Source organism: Phaseolus vulgaris, chromosome 11 (genome assembly GCF_051622355.1).
Source record: "Phaseolus vulgaris cultivar YP4 chromosome 11, ASM5162235v1, whole genome shotgun sequence".
In the NCBI taxonomy this organism is placed as follows: Eukaryota; Viridiplantae; Streptophyta; class Magnoliopsida; order Fabales; family Fabaceae; genus Phaseolus; species Phaseolus vulgaris.
In genome coordinates this window covers 7,796,012-7,808,460 of record NC_143508.1, presented here as the reverse complement: position 1 = coordinate 7,808,460, position 12,449 = coordinate 7,796,012, and the positions used below count along the sequence as shown (strand labels likewise).

The window sequence follows — 12,449 nt, the reverse complement described above, 5'->3', positions numbered from 1 at the left end:
ATTTATTTTTCTCTACAATTAGGGTTCATCAAAACCTCTCTTTCTTCATTACGATTACGTGCGATTACGTGCGATTACGTACGCTACATTAAAGCATCACATCAATTTCGAGCCTATCCTAGCGAATAATTGTTGGGCTTATCAGGCCACCCGCTATCGGGCCGCTATCGGACCACCCATAATATATAGTCCCACGCACGAGTTGGTAGTCTCGGCGTGAGGGGGGTGTGTTGGAGATCCCACATCGACTAGAGATTAGAGCCTTTCATTGTATATAAGTGGGTGCAAACCTCAACCCTATGAGCCGGTTTTATGGGGTTGAGTTAGACTTAAAGTCCACTTCGTAATATGGTATCAGAGCTCTGCAGTTTTTACTAATCAACTAAGATACTGAAATGATATTCATTGTAAACTTGGCACATAAAGACATTAACTAATTTCAACTTGTCACTTAACACCATTGTTCCTTCTTTTGTAGTGGTTGTTTGTTTCCCATTTGGAAGCCTAACATAACATTATATTCTAGCCTACTTTTCATATATTGAGCAACATCAATGTCTATAATCCATTGCACAAGGGAACACATACCAATAAGTTTCTCAGTAGCTCCTATCTTGATATTATTTAGAATATTCAACAAAATCACTAATAATTAAAGACTAATTTAGAATCTAAAGTAGTTACTAGTTAAAGCATTAGTAGAAAATGTTATACCAATTTAGAAACTACTTTGTAATTTTTTATTAATAATAGAAACTACTTTAGATATAGTTTTTTAGTTTATAAAATAGTATCTAACTTAGTTAATATAATGACCAATTATTTTTTTATCTCTAAATTAGTTTAAATTTAATGATTTTTTTAACATTAGTATAATAATTATAAACTCGATGTAAGAATAATGAATCACATATTATCACAACATCCACAATAAACCTTTTGTCAATTGCAATTATAACTTACTAGTGTAATTCTTAATAAATATTACTAACATTATTAATGAACACCTATATGATGATGTCTAAAGAATGTATTAGTTAACAAACCATATTAGGAGTAAATTTTACGAAAATCGTAGTTAAACTTTTTTTTTTGACAAATAATAACATGTTATAGTTTATCAATGGAGCAATTTGAATAGTAATAAAAGTTTTGAAAGTATTAAACAAAATATAGTGTGTTTGGATTAGGGGTGCACTATTGTTGCAGACGAAAGTGAGGGCACCCCCTGTTTGGATCAAGCAATGCAGAGGGGTGGGGGAACGCAGAAATGAGTGGATGGGTGGTTGAAGGTGCCTCTCACCATTGCAGAGAAATAGGAAGGAAAGAAGATAAAGTCACGTAGAAGTGTATAAAATGACTTTTATGCTTTACTTTTCATCACTTTTTTTCATTGAGTTGATCACACATTGCCATGCATACAACACATATTCCATGCATGTAGAGATTCCTTAATTTGGCATAGGAAAACTTGTTGACCGCCTTGAATGTATTGTTTGTGTGTAGGTATACATCATAAATATACTATATTTCACGAGTTCTTCTTAAATAATATTATTTTATTTAAATACTTTTTATTTTTTATTTTTTATAATTATAATTTTACATTATTTTAATTAGCTAAAATTAGCATAAAATTAATTCATATTTCATTTTTAAATTTTTGTATACACAAGAGTAAATTTGTAATCTTACATTTTACACCATTAAAAATAATTCAAACTACCCTTGTAACTATCATATCACTCACATACTTCAATAAATTTTCCTCACACATCCACCATAACATTCTTCAATCCAAACACACTAAACTTTCTTCTCAAACCCTCACACTTCGACTCCCTCATACCCTCATCCACTCCTCAATCCAAAAATGATACATTATTTATATATATGATTAGATGATATCTCGTTTGCATTTAGACAATACATTGTCTACTTTGTAATTGAGAAAACATTATCGAAATATAATCTAAGTAAAATTAAAGTGCATTTATATTTCTAAATAATATTTAATATTATTCTTCGTAGTGTCCTACATTATCATGTAATCTTTTATGAAGAAAAAGTGTCTAAGTAAAACTCAACACAAAATATTAGATTGAAGATCATAAAAAGAGATTCTTGGACGAAAGAGCATGAGCAAAAGCAAATATACCCTACACCAAGTCAATTTGTAGATTGTGTTATCTTATCAAATAAACTAATAAATTAAACATCAAGTGTCATTTAATGCACTGTAATAACTTTAGACAAAGAATACTTTCAATGTCACAAAACAAATACCTTATGAAATTATCTATAAACTTTCACATGTATAAGAAAAAAACAACAATTTCATCAACAAATTTTTATCTAAAATCAGGTTTTGTTGAGGGTATTATTCTCTCATTGAATGGTTTGCTATAAATTTGAGCTTAACCTTTACATTTGTGCATTTTAGACGTTTTGGTTTGTAATATTTTTTTAAAATTTATTTGAAAGAGTGTAAAATTATGAGATTCTATGGTTAAATACTTGGAAAAAAAATCACTTGGAGAAGCAAATAAAAAAAATTGGTGCTTAGTTGAAGTGACTGAAAAATACATATAATGTAAATTTAACTCATAGTAAAACTTAAACATTTTTAAAAACTAGATATAATCTTGGTGATTTAGATGAATCAATATAAAAGTAATGTAAGTACTTTAGATGAATTAGTATAAGATTAAGCACGATTCTTTCTTATTCTTAAAGATGAAAATGTATTTTTAAATTGAACATAATCTTGGTGGTTTAGATGAAAATATTTGTTTATCTGTTAATGAAAAGAATATTTTTAAAGAGTAAAAAATTAAAAAAAAAACAATTTAACTCCATTCTTATATTTTTTTACAACAACAAAATTACCTACATTTCATTGCACTATGATATATTATCAAAAATGTATTGTGATTGTAAATAACAAAATGACCTACATTTCATTTCCCGTGAGAGATTATGAAAAATGTATTGTTATTATAACTAGATAAGATGCATTTTCAAGTTTAGTTAAAATAATCTAATCTATAGTCACATAATATTTTTTTAAATTTATAATTATTTTATAAATAATAATAATCAAAATAGTCTTTTTATGTCAATTATTTAGATAAAGTTATATTACTTAGAAAATCGATATAACTACAAATGATGTAAAAAAAAAATCTATTTTACATAAGTTAATCACTCGACGTAAAATATTATTTTATGACGATCTAGATTATCAATACCATAAAAAAGAGGTTCTTTATGTTGGTTGGAAGTAGAAACCGAGGTAAAAAAACATTTTACCTAACATAGTAAATAAAAAAATAAAAAAAAATGAAACTTTTTACGTAATTATTAAATAAACTACTCGTTTATCCACCAATCCAAAACCTATAATGCAAAAAATAATTTTCAACTATACAATTTAAATAACCAAATATTTATAATAACTATATTATATATATATATATATCAACTTAAAGGTCTAAATTAGGAAACTATTTGAAATATTTTGAATAAAATAAAACTATATATGTTATACCAAGTATTTGAAACACAAAAACAATTTTTTAGTTAATATTAAAGTGTAAGTAACTTTTTTTTATGGATATCTAAGTGAGTAATTCAACTTCTAAAATAAAAAAAAAAAACAATTTATGTCAAAATCATTAAAATATGGAGGGTCAATAATATCCATTCAAGTTTATATTATTAACTTATATCACATAGTTATTTATAAACTAAATAACTAAAATAGGAGATATCTACTTGTACATAGATTTGAGATGACAAAGTGGATATCCGAGACATAGAAACTAACGCTCATCTCTCTAACCACAACATTCCTCACAAGAAACCTCCAACTACCAATTAAAAAAACCATACCATTTCCAACTGCCTCAAAAGGTAACTCCCCCCAAAAACACTAAACATCGTTCTGCCACCCTAAGAACCTTTTTTAATCGAAAGCATGCATACCCTTGGTTCTAAGCACCAATTTAAGAAGGAAAAACCTACTAAAGGCAACTTTGAAGAGATCCAAGACCAAACCTTTAATTGTGCCAAGGAAAAAAATTCGGAATAGTCAATCACCCTGGCCTTAAACAAAAGGTTATTTTTGACGTGGAGAACATTTGAATCATAGGTTTGTGTGGGTTGTTTGGGATCATGTTATGTTGATTATGGCTTGAAACTATATTTTTTGTATTTATATCTTAGACTCTTATATTAATTATGAATTTACGTGTCACTTTTTAGGGATTGCTAGTTTTTGCCTTGCATTGAGTAATTTTTGGGGGTTATGTAAGCTCATAACATGTTGAGAGTAATAGAGTTGAAATATTCTTAAAATGCATTACATTTATTTATTTTCTTGTTGATAGAAAAAATTAATTTATTTTACACCATTGACCTAATAAAAAAGCCTAACACTACTACAAAATATCAAAACGACGACCCCACATTTAAGATGTTTTTACTTTTAGACGCTGTCATTGAAAATGTAGTGACATTTTTTAAATTAACTTAATTTAATAGGACGGCTATTTGGTAGAGTTGCCTTCTTGCTCTTTGTTTTAAGAAGGCGACTCTACCAAATAGCCGCCCTCTTATACTCTTTACCATTAGTTTTTGTATTTTTTTCGTTTCTCTAATTTGTTTTTTTTCTACCATTACTCGAAGGTCACCACTCTTTCATTTCCACATTGGTGTTTGGGTTTTCATTGTGCCCCATTTGCTCCATCGTAGTTGTCGCTGCTGCTGCCATCGTCGCTGTTGTCATTGCTGCCTCACTTCACCACCATCGTTTATTTGATGGCACGCCTACAAGGGATGGTTTGACGTGGCGGACGATGCTGGCGCGAAATCAGTGCGTGGCTTCAACGCGGTTCCAGGGACAACGCAGTTTGAGGAGGAAGAAGGTGAAGTGTGGTGCCTTGACGATGCAAGCAAAGGGATAGATGTGTGCGAGACATATGCCGCATTTTTTTTAATGCATACGTCTTATAAGGACGACTCTTACCATAACCGCCCTCTTTGCCCGCATCTAAGAAGACGGCTAAATAATTGCCTTCTTTTCTCTGAAACATAAGACTATGCACAGATCAACAACTAGAAAGTCGTCGTTTTACCGTTAAAACAATCACCATTTTTAAGTTTTTTTCACCTATGTAAGTAAATTTAATATATTTTACGTAAGATGATCATCTTTGCGTATATGATTTTCGTTTTAACTTTTTTTGTTTGTTTATGATTATTTCAAATTATTTTTACAATTGGAGAATCGACTTAATATATTTTTTAAAGAATCACAACTTGATTTATTTAAAAAAGTTAAATTTTTACATTCTTCAATACCAAATCGAATATCGTTTCAATTAAATTATTAATTGGCCTTAACGAAACCATATTTCAGGGTCTGACAAATGTGTTACATTCCATAATTTCATGATCTTTATCTCGTTTCTTTCACTTGCTTTGAATTCCCTTCCTTTTAGGAGATAATTAAAATTCGTTTATTTTAAATGATAAAATTAATCTTGACATAACTAATTTTTAATAGTTGTTATAATTAGATTACATATCTGCCTTTATTACGTAAACACAATGGGCTCCTGCGAAAGTAGTTTTTTCGAATTTTTAATATGTATAAATATAGTTCTATAAATATTAATAATATATAGGTATTAAAAATCCGTAATACAATTCAAGTAATTATATATGATATTCTGTTTCTCTATCTTCTTCTTCCGCTCCCATTTGTTGTACGAAAATGAAAATAGAGTAAAAAAATAAAAATGGGAAGCATTAACAATTAAACAATCATAATTTATATAATCTTTATTGATTGATCAAAACGAACAAAGTAAACCATAAACGATAATGACATTGATTCAATAAGAAATACATTTAGATTGAGGAGAATGAGAAAATGAACTAAGTTTTTGTGGTTTACATTATTTTTTATGTTTCTTTTTCTTTTTATTCTTTTGTCTGTTCCTGTCTCTTCTTCTCACACTTCTCTTAAAGTTTTGTTTTGTATTGTGTCCGAGTTTAAGTAACTGCCTATGGAATCACATTTCAATTCAAAGTTTTATTTGATTGATTCATTCTTTTCAAATAAATATAATAACGTTCCTGTCAAATTTAATATTAGCTCTTTTTGTTAATTTTAAATTTAAGTAATTATAAAATGATGAAATGATTAAAATAAAATAATAAAATGAAATATTGATATAAAGATAAAATAGGAACAAATTTGTGTAAAAAAGAACAATTAAAATGGGAAATCCTTTTTATATATATAAGTATAAATAACGAAATTCCTTATCAATATATAAGTAGCTTACATTTTTTTTTAATTAATAAAAATTCAGTTTGATTTATAAGAGTGAGAAAAATTATGCCAATTTTCTTAAAAAAATCCCATGTAAAGGGGCGAGTTATGTTTTAAAAAAATAAGCTTTTATAAAAAAAATTGTGAAAATTATTTTTTCAAACGTGAAAATGAATTTGTAGAGAGCTATTTTCCACCAATTAGCAATCACATAGCAATATTTTTCAACCAATACGCGTTGTGTCCCTTTATATATATAGCATACCCAACCTTCTCTTTATTGTTCCTCATATCATCTAATTTCAAAATCCAAATTTCTTCTCTCACCTCGTTCCTCGTTTTCCCTTTCTTTATCCTTTGTGTTAGATGTTAAATCTCCCATGTTATTTATTATTATTGTTATTATTATGCGCATATTTCTAGGTATTATAGTTTATATATAAATATTTGATTCTTCTCATACTTCAATCCTTGCATATACCTTTATTTCTTTAAAGCACTTTTCCTTTACCTTTACCTGCTATGACTCTTCAGAGGGATTGATGTTTAGATTTGATTCGCAACGATGCTCCTCCTTTTCTTCTCCTTCTCACTGGGAAAACCTTTTCATTCGCTGGAATTGAAAAGGATGTGTTTCAATCCGAACATTTCTTCCAGTTTTCCTCGATCTACAGTTTCTTCTTAAAGCATGGTTTTTTGTTGTTCTTTTTGGACAAGTTGTTTTAGATAGGTGTGTTGCCTTTTTTTCTGTAGTTTTTTTTCATTTGGTTCCTGAAGAATGAGTTCATCTGGCGCTGATTAAAAAAAACAGTTCATCTGGTTAGATTCATCTACTAAAAGGGTCTTGCTTACCGAAATCAAACATAATTTTGCACATAAAATCTCTATTTTCCCTACTTTCGTGAGTTATTTTACTGACATTAATTTGTACTATTAATTAGTCTCTATGTATATGTTCCTTTTTCGAGTTTCTCTTTGGACAATTTTCCGTAAGATTTGCCTTTTTCTCTCTGAGAAACTTGTGGCTTTGAATAAGTAGAGTTTTGGATGAGGTTGGCAGCATGCTGTATAGGTTCTATATATTCATACTTTGTTTTAGAAGCTATTGTTGGCATCTATAGATGCATGGACAGGTTGCCAGTCGTTATTTGCGGATGTAGCATCATCAAGATTCACATGCAAACGCAGGTGGGTGGGACTGTGATGCAATCTAAGTGCTGTGCCAACCATGCCATAGGTCTTTTGGAAGTGAGAATCTTGATGATGCTGCATCAGCCATAAACGACTACTTTGAAAAGTTGGATAAGGACTATTCTAATCACAACTAGTGGGCCAAAAATATATATAAAAAAAAGAAGAAAAAAGAGAAATGAGAAACTGGTGTTCGAGCATACACACATGACACGGCAAAACCCCCTTCAGACATGATCTGATCTGCGCGTTTAAACAAAGAGGCCACCTTACCCACTTTGCTTTTTGTTGGTGTCAGGTGGGTTTTGGTGTTTTAGCCTTTGGTTTCCAAATTATGGTACTTCCAATTAATTTTTTATTTGTACATTAGTGCTTCTGAGTTCTGCCTTTTTATTTATTTATTTATTTGTAATTGTTGTTGTTATTATCACAGTTTATAGATTGCTTTACATTAATTAGCTCTTCTGTGTTTTGCAGACAATCCTAGGTTTTCAAGTATAGGGTATTTGGAGGCCGAGAGGAGCGGCTGTTTGGTCCTTTATGTGCTGACTTCACAGATCTACGATGAATATTCCTTTTCAACAGAAATGCTGGGATCTAAATGGTGTCTTTTCAGTTTCTAAATATAGATGGAGATATCACTTTATCCAAATCTGGAGAGAATGTTAGAGACGCAAGCACAGAGAAAGTTAAAATTATTATTTGGAATTTAGGGTAGTAGCTAGTGTTGATGCTCATATATGACGGTAACTTTTACTTTGATGAGAATTTTTCCCTTTAATTAGATCTACATATATCTGGAATCCTACATAGCTATCTTGTATAGTAAATAGTGGACCGATCTTCAAAATCTTAGTCAAAGCATGCAGTTTGGTGCATATAGAGTGAATGAAAATTTGTTGATTGCCACTCTCCTGAGATTTTGATTACACCATTCCAACAGGATTGGACCTTGTTAATTGCTGTGTATTAGAAACACAGAAGCATTGAGTATATTTATATATCTGTAATAGCGGTTGGTTTGCATCTCAGAAATTGCGTGGATTATGGAAAATGGAAACTGGATTGGGAACATGGATGTAGATGAACACGTAGTCATGGTGGGACATGTCTAAGTTCCATGGTCAAGGCTTTGGCTTTAGTATGTATGAACTAATAATCAGTTGTAGCTCTGGTTGGTGGACCAAGGACTTGATACAAGTTGGACTCTCCAAGGTACCCTTTATGTGGGAGAGATGTTTCAGTCCATCTATTACTTGCCTCCCTACAAATAATGCTCAAAGTTAAATAGTAGAAGTTGTTTTCTAAAAATAAAATAAAAACACATATATGCTTATATATCTTCATTATTCATGATAGTGATGATTCAGTATATTCAAGATCTTATCTCATGGAAATCTGTGTGCCCCCATCACTTTCCAACTCTTGGTCACATATTCTCGCTGCTCCATCATTATGAATGCTGTGTACACTGTCTTTCCCCGAAACAGCTTGCCCTATTTCTTTGTAGAGAGGGTTGTGGATCATATATGCATCAGGCCCACTCATCTTCTTGTTCTCTCTCTTCATTGGTAAAGCCACACAATTTTTGTGGCCTTTTTACATTGGCAGTTGATAAGGGTGGTCTCTCCTACGCAATTAGGTATCCTAGACAGTTGTGAGTATATGTATTTGTATATAAGGGTATGCTGCTAATTAATATAGAGTACAAGTTTCAAGCTAGAGTACTTTGGTTTCTTTTTTGCTGTATATGAGGGAGAAAGACAACCTGGTTTAATAAACCTCAGTACATAAAATTACTTTTTCCTTCAATATTATACTTGAAAAAGAGCATAAGAGGATGCATGTGATTTATTATTTAATCTTTGGCTATATTTCTATTGAAAGTGACTGACAGATGCTTAATTTCAGGGAGCACATGGATCATTTAAATCCTTGTTTTCAGGGTATCGTCATTTAAATTGAAATAACAGTGTTTCTTATAATTTAGGGAGAAATGGATCACGTACATGGATCTTTTGTAAGTCCCTGTTGCATGTATATTTCCTCCTTAATTGCTGTACTATTTTTCAGCAGCCATTTCATTGAATCCCCTACAAAGCTGCATTTAGTATTTTGAGTTAATCTGCATTTTATAATCTGTGGCTATCTAGTCGCTGCTGAACTTGATAACTGATTGAGACTGTGTGATATTTCTGTTATGAAACAAGAACCACGATAATAATAATAATAGATAAAAAGATATTCAAGAAATAGCCATTAAAGACTGTCTTTTATGAGGCATGATGCAATAATTCATTGTAATTTGTTCTGGCCAATATAACAATATTTGAAACAATCTACATTTGCTATTTTTTTGTTTTTTCAGTTTTCTTAATTTTCAAAGGATACATTTTCGCTTTTTATTTCTGTTAATTAAAGTATTCATATATAATGTTTATTAATTTTTGTTAATAAAAATTTTCAGAGAAAGAAAAATATTTGTTATAATAAAGATTAAAAATATAAAAAGCCAGTTAATATTCCTTAATCTTTAGAAAATGGTGCAAAAGATAAAATACTCATTTATGATAAATGCATATCTAACTGCTACTTATGTGCTTTCTGTATCTATACTTGCATGGTCTGATGGTATTTTGAGTTTGATTAGTAATACACTGGTAGTAATAACCGTCCACTATGTATTGTGTTGATCTTTTGCTTCTATCTTATTTCTACTGGAATGTATATAATATGCAAATTTCATGAAATTTCTTGGTCCCTGCCTATTATTCAAACAATATATAAACTCAAGATCAAATAAATTGTAAGAGAGCATAAACTCGTATTTGTGGAGTTATAACCTTAGAGAAACATGAAATTTGAAAAGAATATATATGGGAAACCCTAAGTATACCCACAAACTCTGTACTTTGTTTTTATAAAAGGAACCATTATATCTGAACCAAGTAAAAGGTTGTTTCTTGGGTTTCTTTTATTATTGATTCAGATGGGAAAGAGAGTAGGAGGTCTTTTGGTTGATATGTAGATGAAAATGCTCTTTGAGAAAATCTGTTTTGTTGTATAAGGGTTGGACCACCCCTGAAGTGGTCTTATTTAATTTCATTGCTATTTACTGATAAGAAAAAAAAAAATCTGAACCAAAACTCTCAAGACAAATACTAATGAATTGCATAATTTTGTTCAATGTCTAATTGTAATGTTAATTCAGGTTTCTCTAGTTTGGGTTATGCTAACCAGCATCATGGATGAAAGAAATTCTTTGTGAATTAATTAACATGTTAATAAATATTATATGGTTTAACTTCTTTCTATCAAAATCCCTGCATTGCACACTTTTTGTTAACTTAAACTTACATCGGTTATGTGCTTATAATGTTGGCAGCATCCAAAACTAAAACATATTAACTATCTCTTTGTAGTAATTTGTAAGGTTTATGAATGTCAAATTTCACTAATGCCAAATTTTCAGGCACAAGTAGCACGTGAAGATAACTTCTGCCTTCTGCGTCAAAATGGACATGATCACATGCCACTGCCTACAACATTCATTGCTTCCATTATTCAGTGTCTGGTTATATCTCCTGTGGCAATGAGAAAAACAAATGGAATCCTTTCAGTTTGTCTGCAATATTCTATAGCTATCATCAAGGATTCATTTGTTTGAAGTAAGATGCTAGTTTACTGTTTTGTTTGACCCTAAGTTTTTTATACTTTCATATGTGGTACAAATGTTCTGACGAGATTCCCATATATCACGTCACGTAGGGATGTTGCTGAGGTACACATTGATTTTCATGCAAACATATTGTGGAAGAAAGGAAGAACTGATAATAGTTCTTCTGCTATTACTATTTTTCGCCTTCAAATCTTCAATTCATATACCGTAAATATGAATATAGAGATATTTGACCACGTTTACTCTATTCCAACTATCTGGTGAGTGAAGTGAATTCTCTTTTTGACATCACTGATATCGAAGAAGCTATCAGTGAAATAGTGACTCGATTTGGACAGTCATATTTTGCCCATATATGATCAGAGATATTCTGAGTGAACGAGTTCATCAAGGGATTATTATTATTATTGTTATATGTTCTTCATTGTATTTGATTTCATGCATGGTTAGATGTTATGTTTTTGTGTGGATAAACTTGTAAAGAGAGAAAAAAACCAATTATTTTTTTTCTGGTAAATCAAAATCATGAATAACTGATGTAGTTTTTCTTTTGAAAAAGGTTATTTAGTTTAATAAAAATAACTATTATGTAATTTTATTAGTTTTCAGGAATAAGTACTTATAAAAATATATTTCAAATATTCGAGAATTAATTTCTACCTAATTATTTTTTTACATGAATAATATTAAGTAGCTCGTTATAATCATCTGTTGAGAAAATCAAAAGAGTGTAGTTGAAGTTATGTTTCAATATCTCTTCAGACAAGATTGATCAAACACAGGAATTAATTTGCTTTACACAGTAATTTCAGACTTAAATATCTAAAAAAGCAGAGTACACTACATAAGTAAAGTACGATTTGTAACAGTGAGAAATTGTAGAAAAAAAATGGCAGGATATAAATTCATGAATGGTTGTGTTTTAATTTTGAAGAAGAAAACGTTTTTAATATAAAAATAAATATAAACAACCAAATGCGTATATTTTTAAAAAATGGAGAATTCAAATAAGAGCAGTTTAATTTAAATAGATAGTACAGATATTATTTATTTATTTATTCACAGATAATTTATTATCCAATTAAATCTGTTTTTTTTTATATATTTTATCATGTATTTTTAAGTAAAACAGATGAAGCTTAAACATACTTGTTAAGCACATAAAACTTAAGTAGGTGTTTGAACATATGGGATTTTTCTCAGATATATGTGGGAGGACTCATGATAAATGAAAGG

The 12,449-nt window shown here is 29.9% G+C and overlaps 1 long non-coding RNA gene across 12 annotated transcripts; it reads left to right on the top strand.

Moving 5' to 3' along the window:
* Positions 1–6,622: 6,622 nt before the first annotated feature.
* LOC137824329 (uncharacterized) lies at positions 6,623–11,626 on the top strand. 12 transcript variants are annotated; one of them, XR_011083244.2, is made up of 7 exons: positions 6,623–7,832; positions 8,012–8,280; positions 8,567–8,749; positions 8,894–9,176; positions 9,446–9,554; positions 11,007–11,202; positions 11,303–11,626. It is a non-coding gene; the product is annotated as an uncharacterized LOC137824329 (long non-coding RNA). The 12 variants fall into 12 exon arrangements; XR_016517642.1 differs by lacking the exon at positions 8,894–9,176; XR_016517639.1 differs by having other exon boundaries at positions 6,626–7,832; positions 8,894–9,554.
* The last annotated feature ends 823 nt before the right edge of the window (positions 11,627–12,449 follow it).